At 54.3% G+C, this 14,367-nt stretch overlaps 6 non-coding genes across 6 annotated transcripts; all 6 read left to right on the top strand.

Annotated features, from left to right (window-relative positions):
- The first annotated feature begins 1,165 nt into the window (after positions 1-1,165).
- On the top strand, positions 1,166-1,246 carry LOC130847654 (small nucleolar RNA SNORD115). Its single transcript, XR_009052400.1, has one exon. It is a non-coding gene; the product is annotated as a small nucleolar RNA SNORD115 (small nucleolar RNA).
- A 2,506-nt stretch (positions 1,247-3,752) lies between these two features.
- On the top strand, positions 3,753-3,833 carry LOC130847655 (small nucleolar RNA SNORD115). Its single transcript, XR_009052401.1, has one exon. It is a non-coding gene; the product is annotated as a small nucleolar RNA SNORD115 (small nucleolar RNA).
- Positions 3,834-6,339: 2,506 nt separating this feature from the next.
- LOC130847656 (small nucleolar RNA SNORD115) lies at positions 6,340-6,420 on the top strand. The gene has a single exon (XR_009052402.1). It is a non-coding gene; the product is annotated as a small nucleolar RNA SNORD115 (small nucleolar RNA).
- Positions 6,421-8,926: 2,506 nt separating this feature from the next.
- On the top strand, positions 8,927-9,007 carry LOC130847657 (small nucleolar RNA SNORD115). Its single transcript, XR_009052403.1, has one exon. It is a non-coding gene; the product is annotated as a small nucleolar RNA SNORD115 (small nucleolar RNA).
- A 2,506-nt stretch (positions 9,008-11,513) lies between these two features.
- LOC130847658 (small nucleolar RNA SNORD115) lies at positions 11,514-11,594 on the top strand. The gene has a single exon (XR_009052404.1). It is a non-coding gene; the product is annotated as a small nucleolar RNA SNORD115 (small nucleolar RNA).
- A 2,506-nt stretch (positions 11,595-14,100) lies between these two features.
- LOC130847659 (small nucleolar RNA SNORD115) lies at positions 14,101-14,181 on the top strand. Its single transcript, XR_009052405.1, has one exon. It is a non-coding gene; the product is annotated as a small nucleolar RNA SNORD115 (small nucleolar RNA).
- The last annotated feature ends 186 nt before the right edge of the window (positions 14,182-14,367 follow it).

A 14,367-nucleotide genomic window follows, 5' to 3' on the forward strand; every position in this document is an offset into this window, starting at 1 on the left:
GCAGAGCACGAGGATGGACTGAGCTTATGGTCAGTTGTGGGGTGTGCTTGAGTGACTTCCAAGAAGTGTTGGTTGGGAGGATGTGGGGCCAGGCCTGGAGGTGGGGAGAGGCAACAAGGACCCTTGATCAGGGACTTGGCAGCTAGATGCTCTTGGCTCTTGTGAGAGCTGAAGGGCACCTCCCTTGCTGGAATGGGGTTTCCCAGGTCTCTGTGAGGGATCATGGGCCCTCAGATAGGCCAGTTTTCTCAGACAGGCCCTTTCATGGGTTCTGCATACAGATACAGGCCTGTGGCATCTCTTGGGCTGGCCTTCCTCTACGGGAGCCACTGCCTACCAAGAGAGCTCCCTCCAGCTCCTGTGAATGTCCACTGTGTGGGACATAAAGGCCTCATTGTCTGGGTGTTGTGCACATGGACAAGCCGAGTGTGACATCGGCCAGCACACGCTTGCCCACACCAGGGTCGGGCCCAGAGGAATGTCTCCATTCCCCCCAGAAACACCCCCAGTGTTTTCCCCACCAAGCAGACCTGGTGCCAGGCCTTGTGCTGCCTGGAGGATCCATGAGGCTAGTCCTTCCCTGGGGAGACATATACGTACTGGTTATTTCATCTGCCCCTGACACAGTATTAAGGTACATAAGATGGCATTGATCCACCTGTCCACTCATGCCTTCATCTTTGTAAGTATGGATGGATGGAGGGAGTGAGCCAAGGACGAGGGTCAAAGGGGAGGGAGCTAGAGCATTCTGGAGGAAGGGAGGCAGGAAGGAAGCTATGTAGGGAGCTGTTTGTATGCGTTTCAGCTATGTGTTCCTGTCTCTGCGTGGAGGTACATTTGGGCCCTATGTTCCTGGATGTATTGCTGCAGGTATTTCTTGTAGCATCATTCGATGCATGAGCGTGTGGCACACACGTGCCCCAATGCATCTAGCATGGAGCTGGAGTTCTCACAGCTGTCCTTCTCACCTCTTGGCAGCCATCGTCCCCAGAGAAATGAAGATCTGTGTTTGGCCTATGTTCCCTAGGGCAATCACCATGAGCCTTGGCCCAGCACGTGGATTCGACAGAATGGCACATCCCTTCAGGCATCCTTCTTTCCAGGAAGCATCTGAGGTAAGCCTTCACATGTGGCAGGGCGCAGGTGAGTGAGGAGGGCCTCAGTTGGGTCGATGATGAGAACTCATATGGTCCTGAAGAGAGCTGATGACCAAAAAATCATGCTCAATAGGATTACGCTGAGGCCTAACAGAGGGATCCAGGGGCAGGATGGCCTGCATTTTTGGTCCATTGCAGAGCCCTGGGTGTGGGTGTGTGTGTGGGTTTGGGTGTGGGTGTTGGAGCAGCCTCTCGCTCGAGGAAATCCCTTGAGACTCCTCCCAGTGTAGATGGCTTCCACATATCCAAGATGTGTTGCCACCTTTGGTTTTCTATCCTGCTCCATAGTGCCAGGGCCCACATGTTCTGAAGCCATGGGTGGAGTCTTTCCTTAAGCCTTTCTGCTTTGAATTTTGTGTTTCAGGCCAAGCCTTGGAATGGACTCACCACAGCCAGAATGTTCCGCAGTGAGTGGCTCTTTTGGTTGCTACTGATAGGCCCCAGAGAATTTTGAACTATGGGCTGGCCGCCCTCACAGCAGGCAGTACAGGGTAGTCTTTTGGCAACCTCCTGCCTACCAAGGAGGAATGTCTGCTGCTGCCCCAAATTTATGGGCTCACATCTGGTGCACTCACATGCCTTCATTAGAGCTGTATTCTAGTCAGAGAGCACATCGAGGCAGTGTTTTCTTCCTTGGCCCCAGGCGGAACATCTCTAGAGACCTCTGTGCACCTAGCGCCAGAGTATGATCACCCACTGAGGGAATGGTCCCTTGTGGTGTGTGCTTTATGGCTTCCCAAAACCTGTCAGTAGGGAAGGCTCATGCCCCCTGCCTAGAGATGGTGAGAGGCAGGCAGGAGCCCATCCTCAGGTGCTTGGAGGCAGGATGCTGCTGGTTATTTCAAGGGCTGGAAGCCATGCCGTGGTCTTCAATGGGGTTGTGCCAGGACTCTGTGAGGGATCATGGTGCTTTGTTGGAGCCACTTGATCCGAATGGGGCCTCTGATGGGGTCTGCATGCATACACAGGACCATAGCTTCTCCTGGGTTGGTCGTCCTCTCCGGAAGCCACTGGTTTGTCAGAGAGCCCCCTCCAGAGGAGAAAAGGCTTCTGGGTGTCCATTCCCCCATGAAGGCTTTGCAGAGCCCTTGGGCATCCCGTTATCATGTCCATCGTGAGGCCCTGTTGACCTGAAGGGGAGGGGTGGTCCCGGGATGTGGGCTGAGGAGGGCGTAGCTGCATGGCTGTTGTTTGGTGGCCTTGCACGGGCCACAGTAGGGAATGCTGCCACAGAAGAAATTGGCCCTGTTTGGGAATCTCTGTGGTCCCCAAGGAGGAATGCTTGACATGGCTCCCCATCCACCAGATCGGAATGCAGGCCTTGAAATTCAACTCGATTGACCTGAAGTGTAGTAAGACTGACCATGGAGGCACCATTTCATGACGTGTTGCCCTGGGGAGCAACCACGCAGATCTCTGTGCATGTCGAGGCAGAGCACGAGGATGGACTGAGCTTATGGTCAGTTGTGGGGTGTGCTTGAGTGACTTCCAAGAAGTGTTGGTTGGGAGGATGTGGGGCCAGGCCTGGAGGTGGTGAGAGGCAACAAGGACCCTTGATCAGGGACTTGGCAGCTAGATGCTCTTGGCTCTTGTGAGAGCTGAAGGGCTGGTCCCTTGCTGGAATGGGGTTTCCCAGGTCTCTGTGAGGGATCATGGGCCCTCAGATAGGCCAGTTTACTCAGACAGGCCCTTTCATGGGTTCTGCATACAGATACAGGCCTGTGGCATCTCTTGGGCTGGCCTTCCTCTACGGGAGCCACTGCCTACCAAGAGAGCTCCCTCCAGCTCCTGTGAATGTCCACTGTGTGGGACATAAAGGCCTCATTGTCTGGGTGTTGTGCACATGGACAAGCCGAGTGTGACATCGGCCAGCACACGCTTGCCCACACCAGGGTCGGGCCCAGAGGAATGTCTCCATTCCCCCCAGAAACACCCCCAGTGTTTTCCCCACCAAGCAGACCTGGTGCCAGGCCTTGTGCTGCCTGGAGGATCCATGAGGCTAGTCCTTCCCTGGGGAGACATATACGTACTGGTTATTTCATCTGCCCCTGACACAGTATTAAGGTACATAAGATGGCATTGATCCACCTGTCCACTCATGCCTTCATCTTTGTAAGTATGGATGGATGGAGGGAGTGAGCCAAGGACGAGGGTCAAAGGGGAGGGAGCTAGAGCATTCTGGAGGAAGGGAGGCAGGAAGGAAGCTATGTAGGGAGCTGTTTGTATGCGTTTCAGCTATGTGTTCCTGTCTCTGCGTGGAGGTACATTTGGGCCCTATGTTCCTGGATGTATTGCTGCAGGTATTTCTTGTAGCATCATTCGATGCATGAGCGTGTGGCACACACGTGCCCCAATGCATCTAGCATGGAGTTGGAGTTCTCACAGCTGTCCTTCTCACCTCTTGGCAGCCATCGTCCCCAGAGAAATGAAGATCTGTGTTTGGCCTATGTTCCCTAGGGCAATCACCATGAGCCTTGGCCCAGCACGTGGATTCGACAGAATGGCACATCCCTTCAGGCATCCTTCTTTCCAGGAAGCATCTGAGGTAAGCCTTCACATGTGGCAGGGCGCAGGTGAGTGAGGAGGGCCTCAGTTGGGTCGATGATGAGAACTCATATGGTCCTGAAGAGAGCTGATGACCAAAAAATCATGCTCAATAGGATTACGCTGAGGCCTAACAGAGGGATCCAGGGGCAGGATGGCCTGCATTTTTGGTCCATTGCAGAGCCCTGGGTGTGGGTGTGTGTGTGGGTTTGGGTGTGGGTGTTGGAGCAGCCTCTCGCTCGAGGAAATCCCTTGAGACTCCTCCCAGTGTAGATGGCTTCCACATATCCAAGATGTGTTGCCACCTTTGGTTTTCTATCCTGCTCCATAGTGCCAGGGCCCACATGTTCTGAAGCCATGGGTGGAGTCTTTCCTTAAGCCTTTCTGCTTTGAATTTTGTGTTTCAGGCCAAGCCTTGGAATGGACTCACCACAGCCAGAATGTTCCGCAGTGAGTGGCTCTTTTGGTTGCTACTGATAGGCCCCAGAGAATTTTGAACTATGGGCTGGCTGCCCTCACAGCAGGCAGTACAGGGTAGTCTTTTGGCAGCCTCCTGCCTACCAAGGAGGAATGTCTGCTGCTGCCCCAAATTTATGGGCTCACATCTGGTGCACTCACATGCCTTCATTAGAGCTGTATTCTAGTCAGAGAGCACATCGAGGCAGTGTTTTCTTCCTTGGCCCCAGGCGGAACATCTCTAGAGACCTCTGTGCACCTAGCGCCAGAGTATGATCACCAACTGAGGGAATGGTCCCTTGTGGTGTGTGCTTTATGGCTTCCCAAAACCTGTCAGTAGGGAAGGCTCATGCCCCCTGCCTAGAGATGGTGAGAGGCAGGCAGGAGCCCATCCTCAGGTGCCTGGAGGCAGGATGCTGCTGGTTATTTCAAGGGCTGGAAGCCATGCCGTGGTCTTCAATGGGGTTGTGCCAGGACTCTGTGAGGGATCATGGTGCTTTGTTGGAGCCACTTGATCCGAATGGGGCCTCTGATGGGGTCTGCATGCATACACAGGACCATAGCTTCTCCTGGGTTGGTCGTCCTCTCCGGAAGCCACTGGTTTGTCAGAGAGCCCCCTCCAGAGGAGAAAAGGCTTCTGGGTGTCCATTCCCCCATGAAGGCTTTGCAGAGCCCTTGGGCATCCCGTTATCATGTCCATCGTGAGGCCCTGTTGACCTGAAGGGGAGGGGTGGTCCCGGGATGTGGGCTGAGGAGGGCGTAGCTGCATGGCTGTTGTTTGGTGGCCTTGCACGGGCCACAGTAGGGAATGCTGCCACAGAAGAAATTGGCCCTGTTTGGGAATCTCTGTGGTCCCCAAGGAGGAATGCTTGACATGGCTCCCCATCCACCAGATTGGAATGCAGGCCTTGAAATTCAACTCGATTGACCTGAAGTGTAGTAAGACTGACCATGGAGGCACCATTTCATGACGTGTTGCCCTGGGGAGCAACCACGCAGATCTCTGTGCATGTCGAGGCAGAGCACGAGGATGGACTGAGCTTATGGTCAGTTGTGGGGTGTGCTTGAGTGACTTCCAAGAAGTGTTGGTTGGGAGGATGTGGGGCCAGGCCTGGAGGTGGGGAGAGGCAACAAGGACCCTTGATCAGGGACTTGGCAGCTAGATGCTCTTGGCTCTTGTGAGAGCTGAAGGGCACCTCCCTTGCTGGAATGGGGTTTCCCAGGTCTCTGTGAGGGATCATGGGCCCTCAGATAGGCCAGTTTTCTCAGACAGGCCCTTTCATGGGTTCTGCATACAGATACAGGCCTGTGGCATCTCTTGGGCTGGCCTTCCTCTACGGGAGCCACTGCCTACCAAGAGAGCTCCCTCCAGCTCCTGTGAATGTCCACTGTGTGGGACATAAAGGCCTCATTGTCTGGGTGTTGTGCACATGGACAAGCCGAGTGTGACATCGGCCAGCACACGCTTGCCCACACCAGGGTCGGGCCCAGAGGAATGTCTCCATTCCCCCCAGAAACACCCCCAGTGTTTTCCCCACCAAGCAGACCTGGTGCCAGGCCTTGTGCTGCCTGGAGGATCCATGAGGCTAGTCCTTCCCTGGGGAGACATATACGTACTGGTTATTTCATCTGCCCCTGACACAGTATTAAGGTACATAAGATGGCATTGATCCACCTGTCCACTCATGCCTTCATCTTTGTAAGTATGGATGGATGGAGGGAGTGAGCCAAGGACGAGGGTCAAAGGGGAGGGAGCTAGAGCATTCTGGAGGAAGGGAGGCAGGAAGGAAGCTATGTAGGGAGCTGTTTGTATGCGTTTCAGCTATGTGTTCCTGTCTCTGCGTGGAGGTACATTTGGGCCCTATGTTCCTGGATGTATTGCTGCAGGTATTTCTTGTAGCATCATTCGATGCATGAGCGTGTGGCACACACGTGCCCCAATGCATCTAGCATGGAGCTGGAGTTCTCACAGCTGTCCTTCTCACCTCTTGGCAGCCATCGTCCCCAGAGAAATGAAGATCTGTGTTTGGCCTATGTTCCCTAGGGCAATCACCATGAGCCTTGGCCCAGCACGTGGATTCAACAGAATGGCACATCCCTTCAGGCATCCTTCTTTCCAGGAAGCATCTGAGGTAAGCCTTCACATGTGGCAGGGCGCAGGTGAGTGAGGAGGGCCTCAGTTGGGTCGATGATGAGAACTCATATGGTCCTGAAGAGAGCTGATGACCAAAAAATCATGCTCAATAGGATTACGCTGAGGCCTAACAGAGGGATCCAGGGGCAGGATGGCCTGCATTTTTGGTCCATTGCAGAGCCCTGGGTGTGGGTGTGTGTGTGGGTTTGGGTGTGGGTGTTGGAGCAGCCTCTCGCTCGAGGAAATCCCTTGAGACTCCTCCCAGTGTAGATGGCTTCCACATATCCAAGATGTGTTGCCACCTTTGGTTTTCTATCCTGCTCCATAGTGCCAGGGCCCACATGTTCTGAAGCCATGGGTGGAGTCTTTCCTTAAGCCTTTCTGCTTTGAATTTTGTGTTTCAGGCCAAGCCTTGGAATGGACTCACCACAGCCAGAATGTTCCGCAGTGAGTGGCTCTTTTGGTTGCTACTGATAGGCCCCAGAGAATTTTGAACTATGGGCTGGCCGCCCTCACAGCAGGCAGTACAGGGTAGTCTTTTGGCAACCTCCTGCCTACCAAGGAGGAATGTCTGCTGCTGCCCCAAATTTATGGGCTCACATCTGGTGCACTCACATGCCTTCATTAGAGCTGTATTCTAGTCAGAGAGCACATCGAGGCAGTGTTTTCTTCCTTGGCCCAAGGCGGAACATCTCTAGAGACCTCTGTGCACCTAGCGCCAGAGTATGATCACCCACTGAGGGAATGGTCCCTTGTGGTGTGTGCTTTATGGCTTCCCAAAACCTGTCAGTAGGGAAGGCTCATGCCCCCTGCCTAGAGATGGTGAGAGGCAGGCAGGAGCCCATCCTCAGGTGCTTGGAGGCAGGATGCTGCTGGTTATTTCAAGGGCTGGAAGCCATGCCGTGGTCTTCAATGGGGTTGTGCCAGGACTCTGTGAGGGATCATGGTGCTTTGTTGGAGCCACTTGATCCGAATGGGGCCTCTGATGGGGTCTGCATGCATACACAGGACCATAGCTTCTCCTGGGTTGGTCGTCCTCTCCGGAAGCCACTGGTTTGTCAGAGAGCCCCCTCCAGAGGAGAAAAGGCTTCTGGGTGTCCATTCCCCCATGAAGGCTTTGCAGAGCCCTTGGGCATCCCGTTATCATGTCCATCGTGAGGCCCTGTTGACCTGAAGGGGAGGGGTGGTCCCGGGATGTGGGCTGAGGAGGGCGTAGCTGCATGGCTGTTGTTTGGTGGCCTTGCACGGGCCACAGTAGGGAATGCTGCCACAGAAGAAATTGGGCCTGTTTGGGAATCTCTGTGGTCCCCAAGGAGGAATGCTTGACATGGCTCCCCATCCACCAGATTGGAATGCAGGCCTTGAAATTCAACTCGATTGACCTGAAGTGTAGTAAGACTGACCATGGAGGCACCATTTCATGACGTGTTGCCCTGGGGAGCAACCACGCAGATCTCTGTGCATGTCGAGGCAGAGCACGAGGATGGACTGAGCTTATGGTCAGTTGTGGGGTGTGCTTGAGTGACTTCCAAGAAGTGTTGGTTGGGAGGATGTGGGGCCAGGCCTGGAGGTGGGGAGAGGCAACAAGGACCCTTCATCAGGGACTTGGCAGCTAGATGCTCTTGGCTCTTGTGAGAGCTGAAGGGCTGGTCCCTTGCTGGAATGGGGTTTCCCAGGTCTCTGTGAGGGATCATGGGCCCTCAGATAGGCCAGTTTACTCAGACAGGCCCTTTCATGGGTTCTGCATACAGATACAGGCCTGTGGCATCTCTTGGGCTGGCCTTCCTCTACGGGAGCCACTGCCTACCAAGAGAGCTCCCTCCAGCTCCTGTGAATGTCCACTGTGTGGGACATAAAGGCCTCATTGTCTGGGTGTTGTGCACATGGACAAGCCGAGTGTGACATCGGCCAGCACACGCTTGCCCACACCAGGGTCGGGCCCAGAGGAATGTCTCCATTCCCCCCAGAAACACCCCCAGTGTTTTCCCCACCAAGCAGACCTGGTGCCAGGCCTTGTGCTGCCTGGAGGATCCATGAGGCTAGTCCTTCCCTGGGGAGACATATACGTACTGGTTATTTCATCTGCCCCTGACACAGTATTAAGGTACATAAGATGGCATTGATCCACCTGTCCACTCATGCCTTCATCTTTGTAAGTATGGATGGATGGAGGGAGTGAGCCAAGGACGAGGGTCAAAGGGGAGGGAGCTAGAGCATTCTGGAGGAAGGGAGGCAGGAAGGAAGCTATGTAGGGAGCTGTTTGTATGCGTTTCAGCTATGTGTTCCTGTCTCTGCGTGGAGGTACATTTGGGCCCTATGTTCCTGGATGTATTGCTGCAGGTATTTCTTGTAGCATCATTCGATGCATGAGCGTGTGGCACACACGTGCCCCAATGCATCTAGCATGGAGTTGGAGTTCTCACAGCTGTCCTTCTCACCTCTTGGCAGCCATCGTCCCCAGAGAAATGAAGATCTGTGTTTGGCCTATGTTCCCTAGGGCAATCACCATGAGCCTTGGCCCAGCACGTGGATTCGACAGAATGGCACATCCCTTCAGGCATCCTTCTTTCCAGGAAGCATCTGAGGTAAGCCTTCACATGTGGCAGGGCGCAGGTGAGTGAGGAGGGCCTCAGTTGGGTCGATGATGAGAACTCATATGGTCCTGAAGAGAGCTGATGACCAAAAAATCATGCTCAATAGGATTACGCTGAGGCCTAACAGAGGGATCCAGGGGCAGGATGGCCTGCATTTTTGGTCCATTGCAGAGCCCTGGGTGTGGGTGTGTGTGTGGGTTTGGGTGTGGGTGTTGGAGCAGCCTCTCGCTCGAGGAAATCCCTTGAGACTCCTCCCAGTGTAGATGGCTTCCACATATCCAAGATGTGTTGCCACCTTTGGTTTTCTATCCTGCTCCATAGTGCCAGGGCCCACATGTTCTGAAGCCATGGGTGGAGTCTTTCCTTAAGCCTTTCTGCTTTGAATTTTGTGTTTCAGGCCAAGCCTTGGAATGGACTCACCACAGCCAGAATGTTCCGCAGTGAGTGGCTCTTTTGGTTGCTACTGATAGGCCCCAGAGAATTTTGAACTATGGGCTGGCCGCCCTCACAGCAGGCAGTACAGGGTAGTCTTTTGGCAACCTCCTGCCTACCAAGGAGGAATGTCTGCTGCTGCCCCAAATTTATGGGCTCACATCTGGTGCACTCACATGCCTTCATTAGAGCTGTATTCTAGTCAGAGAGCACATCGAGGCAGTGTTTTCTTCCTTGGCCCCAGGCGGAACATCTCTAGAGACCTCTGTGCACCTAGCGCCAGAGTATGATCACCCACTGAGGGAATGGTCCCTTGTGGTGTGTGCTTTATGGCTTCCCAAAACCTGTCAGTAGGGAAGGCTCATGCCCCCTGCCTAGAGATGGTGAGAGGCAGGCAGGAGCCCATCCTCAGGTGCTTGGAGGCAGGATGCTGCTGGTTATTTCAAGGGCTGGAAGCCATGCCGTGGTCTTCAATGGGGTTGTGCCAGGACTCTGTGAGGGATCATGGTGCTTTGTTGGAGCCACTTGATCCGAATGGGGCCTCTGATGGGGTCTGCATGCATACACAGGACCATAGCTTCTCCTGGGTTGGTCGTCCTCTCCGGAAGCCACTGGTTTGTCAGAGAGCCCCCTCCAGAGGAGAAAAGGCTTCTGGGTGTCCATTCCCCCATGAAGGCTTTGCAGAGCCCTTGGGCATCCCGTTATCATGTCCATCGTGAGGCCCTGTTGACCTGAAGGGGAGGGGTGGTCCCGGGATGTGGGCTGAGGAGGGCGTAGCTGCATGGCTGTTGTTTGGTGGCCTTGCACGGGCCACAGTAGGGAATGCTGCCACAGAAGAAATTGGCCCTGTTTGGGAATCTCTGTGGTCCCCAAGGAGGAATGCTTGACATGGCTCCCCATCCACCAGATTGGAATGCAGGCCTTGAAATTCAACTCGATTGACCTGAAGTGTAGTAAGACTGACCATGGAGGCACCATTTCATGACGTGTTGCCCTGGGGAGCAACCACGCAGATCTCTGTGCATGTCGAGGCAGAGCACGAGGATGGACTGAGCTTATGGTCAGTTGTGGGGTGTGCTTGAGTGACTTCCAAGAAGTGTTGGTTGGGAGGATGTGGGGCCAGGCCTGGAGGTGGGGAGAGGCAACAAGGACCCTTCATCAGGGACTTGGCAGCTAGATGCTCTTGGCTCTTGTGAGAGCTGAAGGGCTGGTCCCTTGCTGGAATGGGGTTTCCCAGGTCTCTGTGAGGGATCATGGGCCCTCAGATAGGCCAGTTTACTCAGACAGGCCCTTTCATGGGTTCTGCATACAGATACAGGCCTGTGGCATCTCTTGGGCTGGCCTTCCTCTACGGGAGCCACTGCCTACCAAGAGAGCTCCCTCCAGCTCCTGTGAATGTCCACTGTGTGGGACATAAAGGCCTCATTGTCTGGGTGTTGTGCACATGGACAAGCCGAGTGTGACATCGGCCAGCACACGCTTGCCCACACCAGGGTCGGGCCCAGAGGAATGTCTCCATTCCCCCCAGAAACACCCCCAGTGTTTTCCCCACCAAGCAGACCTGGTGCCAGGCCTTGTGCTGCCTGGAGGATCCATGAGGCTAGTCCTTCCCTGGGGAGACATATACGTACTGGTTATTTCATCTGCCCCTGACACAGTATTAAGGTACATAAGATGGCATTGATCCACCTGTCCACTCATGCCTTCATCTTTGTAAGTATGGATGGATGGAGGGAGTGAGCCAAGGACGAGGGTCAAAGGGGAGGGAGCTAGAGCATTCTGGAGGAAGGGAGGCAGGAAGGAAGCTATGTAGGGAGCTGTTTGTATGCGTTTCAGCTATGTGTTCCTGTCTCTGCGTGGAGGTACATTTGGGCCCTATGTTCCTGGATGTATTGCTGCAGGTATTTCTTGTAGCATCATTCGATGCATGAGCGTGTGGCACACACGTGCCCCAATGCATCTAGCATGGAGTTGGAGTTCTCACAGCTGTCCTTCTCACCTCTTGGCAGCCATCGTCCCCAGAGAAATGAAGATCTGTGTTTGGCCTATGTTCCCTAGGGCAATCACCATGAGCCTTGGCCCAGCACGTGGATTCGACAGAATGGCACATCCCTTCAGGCATCCTTCTTTCCAGGAAGCATCTGAGGTAAGCCTTCACATGTGGCAGGGCGCAGGTGAGTGAGGAGGGCCTCAGTTGGGTCGATGATGAGAACTCATATGGTCCTGAAGAGAGCTGATGACCAAAAAATCATGCTCAATAGGATTACGCTGAGGCCTAACAGAGGGATCCAGGGGCAGGATGGCCTGCATTTTTGGTCCATTGCAGAGCCCTGGGTGTGGGTGTGTGTGTGGGTTTGGGTGTGGGTGTTGGAGCAGCCTCTCGCTCGAGGAAATCCCTTGAGACTCCTCCCAGTGTAGATGGCTTCCACATATCCAAGATGTGTTGCCACCTTTGGTTTTCTATCCTGCTCCATAGTGCCAGGGCCCACATGTTCTGAAGCCATGGGTGGAGTCTTTCCTTAAGCCTTTCTGCTTTGAATTTTGTGTTTCAGGCCAAGCCTTGGAATGGACTCACCACAGCCAGAATGTTCCGCAGTGAGTGGCTCTTTTGGTTGCTACTGATAGGCCCCAGAGAATTTTGAACTATGGGCTGGCCGCCCTCACAGCAGGCAGTACAGGGTAGTCTTTTGGCAACCTCCTGCCTACCAAGGAGGAATGTCTGCTGCTGCCCCAAATTTATGGGCTCACATCTGGTGCACTCACATGCCTTCATTAGAGCTGTATTCTAGTCAGAGAGCACATCGAGGCAGTGTTTTCTTCCTTGGCCCCAGGCGGAACATCTCTAGAGACCTCTGTGCACCTAGCGCCAGAGTATGATCACCCACTGAGGGAATGGTCCCTTGTGGTGTGTGCTTTATGGCTTCCCAAAACCTGTCAGTAGGGAAGGCTCATGCCCCCTGCCTAGAGATGGTGAGAGGCAGGCAGGAGCCCATCCTCAGGTGCTTGGAGGCAGGATGCTGCTGGTTATTTCAAGGGCTGGAAGCCATGCCGTGGTCTTCAATGGGGTTGTGCCAGGACTCTGTGAGGGATCATGGTGCTTTGTTGGAGCCACTTGATCCGAATGGGGCCTCTGATGGGGTCTGCATGCATACACAGGACCATAGCTTCTCCTGGGTTGGTCGTCCTCTCCGGAAGCCACTGGTTTGTCAGAGAGCCCCCTCCAGAGGAGAAAAGGCTTCTGGGTGTCCATTCCCCCATGAAGGCTTTGCAGAGCCCTTGGGCATCCCGTTATCATGTCCATCGTGAGGCCCTGTTGACCTGAATGGGAGGGGTGGTCCCGGGATGTGGGCTGAGGAGGGCGTAGCTGCATGGCTGTTGTTTGGTGGCCTTGCACGGGCCACAGTAGGGAATGCTGCCACAGAAGAAATTGGCCCTGTTTGGGAATCTCTGTGGTCCCCAAGGAGGAATGCTTGACATGGCTCCCCATCCACCAGATTGGAATGCAGGCCTTGAAATTCAACTCGATTGACCTGAAGTGTAGTAAGACTGACCATGGAGGCACCATTTCATGACGTGTTGCCCTGGGGAGCAACCACGCAGATCTCTGTGCATGTCGAGGCAGAGCACGAGGATGGACTGAGCTTATGGTCAGTTGTGGGGTGTGCTTGAGTGACTTCCAAGAAGTGTTGGTTGGGAGGATGTGGGGCCAGGCCTGGAGGTGGGGAGAGGCAACAAGGACCCTTCATCAGGGACTTGGCAGCTAGATGCTCTTGGCTCTTGTGAGAGCTGAAGGGCTGGTCCCTTGCTGGAATGGGGTTTCCCAGGTCTCTGTGAGGGATCATGGGCCCTCAGATAGGCCAGTTTACTCAGACAGGCCCTTTCATGGGTTCTGCATACAGATACAGGCCTGTGGCATCTCTTGGGCTGGCCTTCCTCTACGGGAGCCACTGCCTACCAAGAGAGCTCCCTCCAGCTCCTGTGAATGTCCACTGTGTGGGACATAAAGGCCTCATTGTCTGGGTGTTGTGCACATGGACAAGCCGAGTGTGACATCGGCCAGCACACGCTTGCCCACACCAGGGTCGGGCCCAGAGGAATGTCTCCATTCCCCCCAGAAACACCCCCAGTGTTTTCCCCACCAAGCAGACCTGGTGCCAGGCCTTGTGCTGCCTGGAGGATCCATGAGGCTAGTCCTTCCCTGGGGAGACATATACGTACTGGTTATTTCATCTGCCCCTGACACAGTATTAAGGTACATAAGATGGCATTGATCCACCTGTCCACTCATGCCTTCATCTTTGTAAGTATGGATGGATGGAGGGAGTGAGCCAAGGACGAGGGTCAAAGGGGAGGGAGCTAGAGCATTCTGGAGGAAGGGAGGCAGGAAGGAAGCTATGTAGGGAGCTGTTTGTATGCGTTTCAGCTATGTGTTCCTGTCTCTGCGTGGAGGTACATTTGGGCCCTATGTTCCTGGATGTATTGCTGCAGGTATTTCTTGTAGCATCATTCGATGCATGAGCGTGTGGCACACACGTGCCCCAATGCATCTAGCATGGAGTTGGAGTTCTCACAGCTGTCCTTCTCACCTCTTGGCAGCCATCGTCCCCAGAGAAATGAAGATCTGTGTTTGGCCTATGTTCCCTAGGGCAATCACCATGAGCCTTGGCCCAGCACGTGGATTCGACAGAATGGCACATCCCTTCAGGCATCCTTCTTTCCAGGAAGCATCTGAGGTAAGCCTTCACATGTGGCAGGGCGCAGGTGAGTGAGGAGGGCCTCAGTTGGGTCGATGATGAGAACTCATATGGTCCTGAAGAGAGCTGATGACCAAAAAATCATGCTCAATAGGATTACGCTGAGGCCTAACAGAGGGATCCAGGGGCAGGATGGCCTGCATTTTTGGTCCATTGCAGAGCCCTGGGTGTGGGTGTGTGTGTGGGTTTGGGTGTGGGTGTTGGAGCAGCCTCTCGCTCGAGGAAATCCCTTGAGACTCCTCCCAGTGTAGATGGCTTCCACATATCCAAGATGTGTTGCCACCTTTGGTTTTCTA

The sequence above is a fragment of the Hippopotamus amphibius genome, chromosome 2, assembly GCF_030028045.1.
Source record: "Hippopotamus amphibius kiboko isolate mHipAmp2 chromosome 2, mHipAmp2.hap2, whole genome shotgun sequence".
Taxonomy (NCBI): Eukaryota; Metazoa; Chordata; class Mammalia; order Artiodactyla; family Hippopotamidae; genus Hippopotamus; species Hippopotamus amphibius.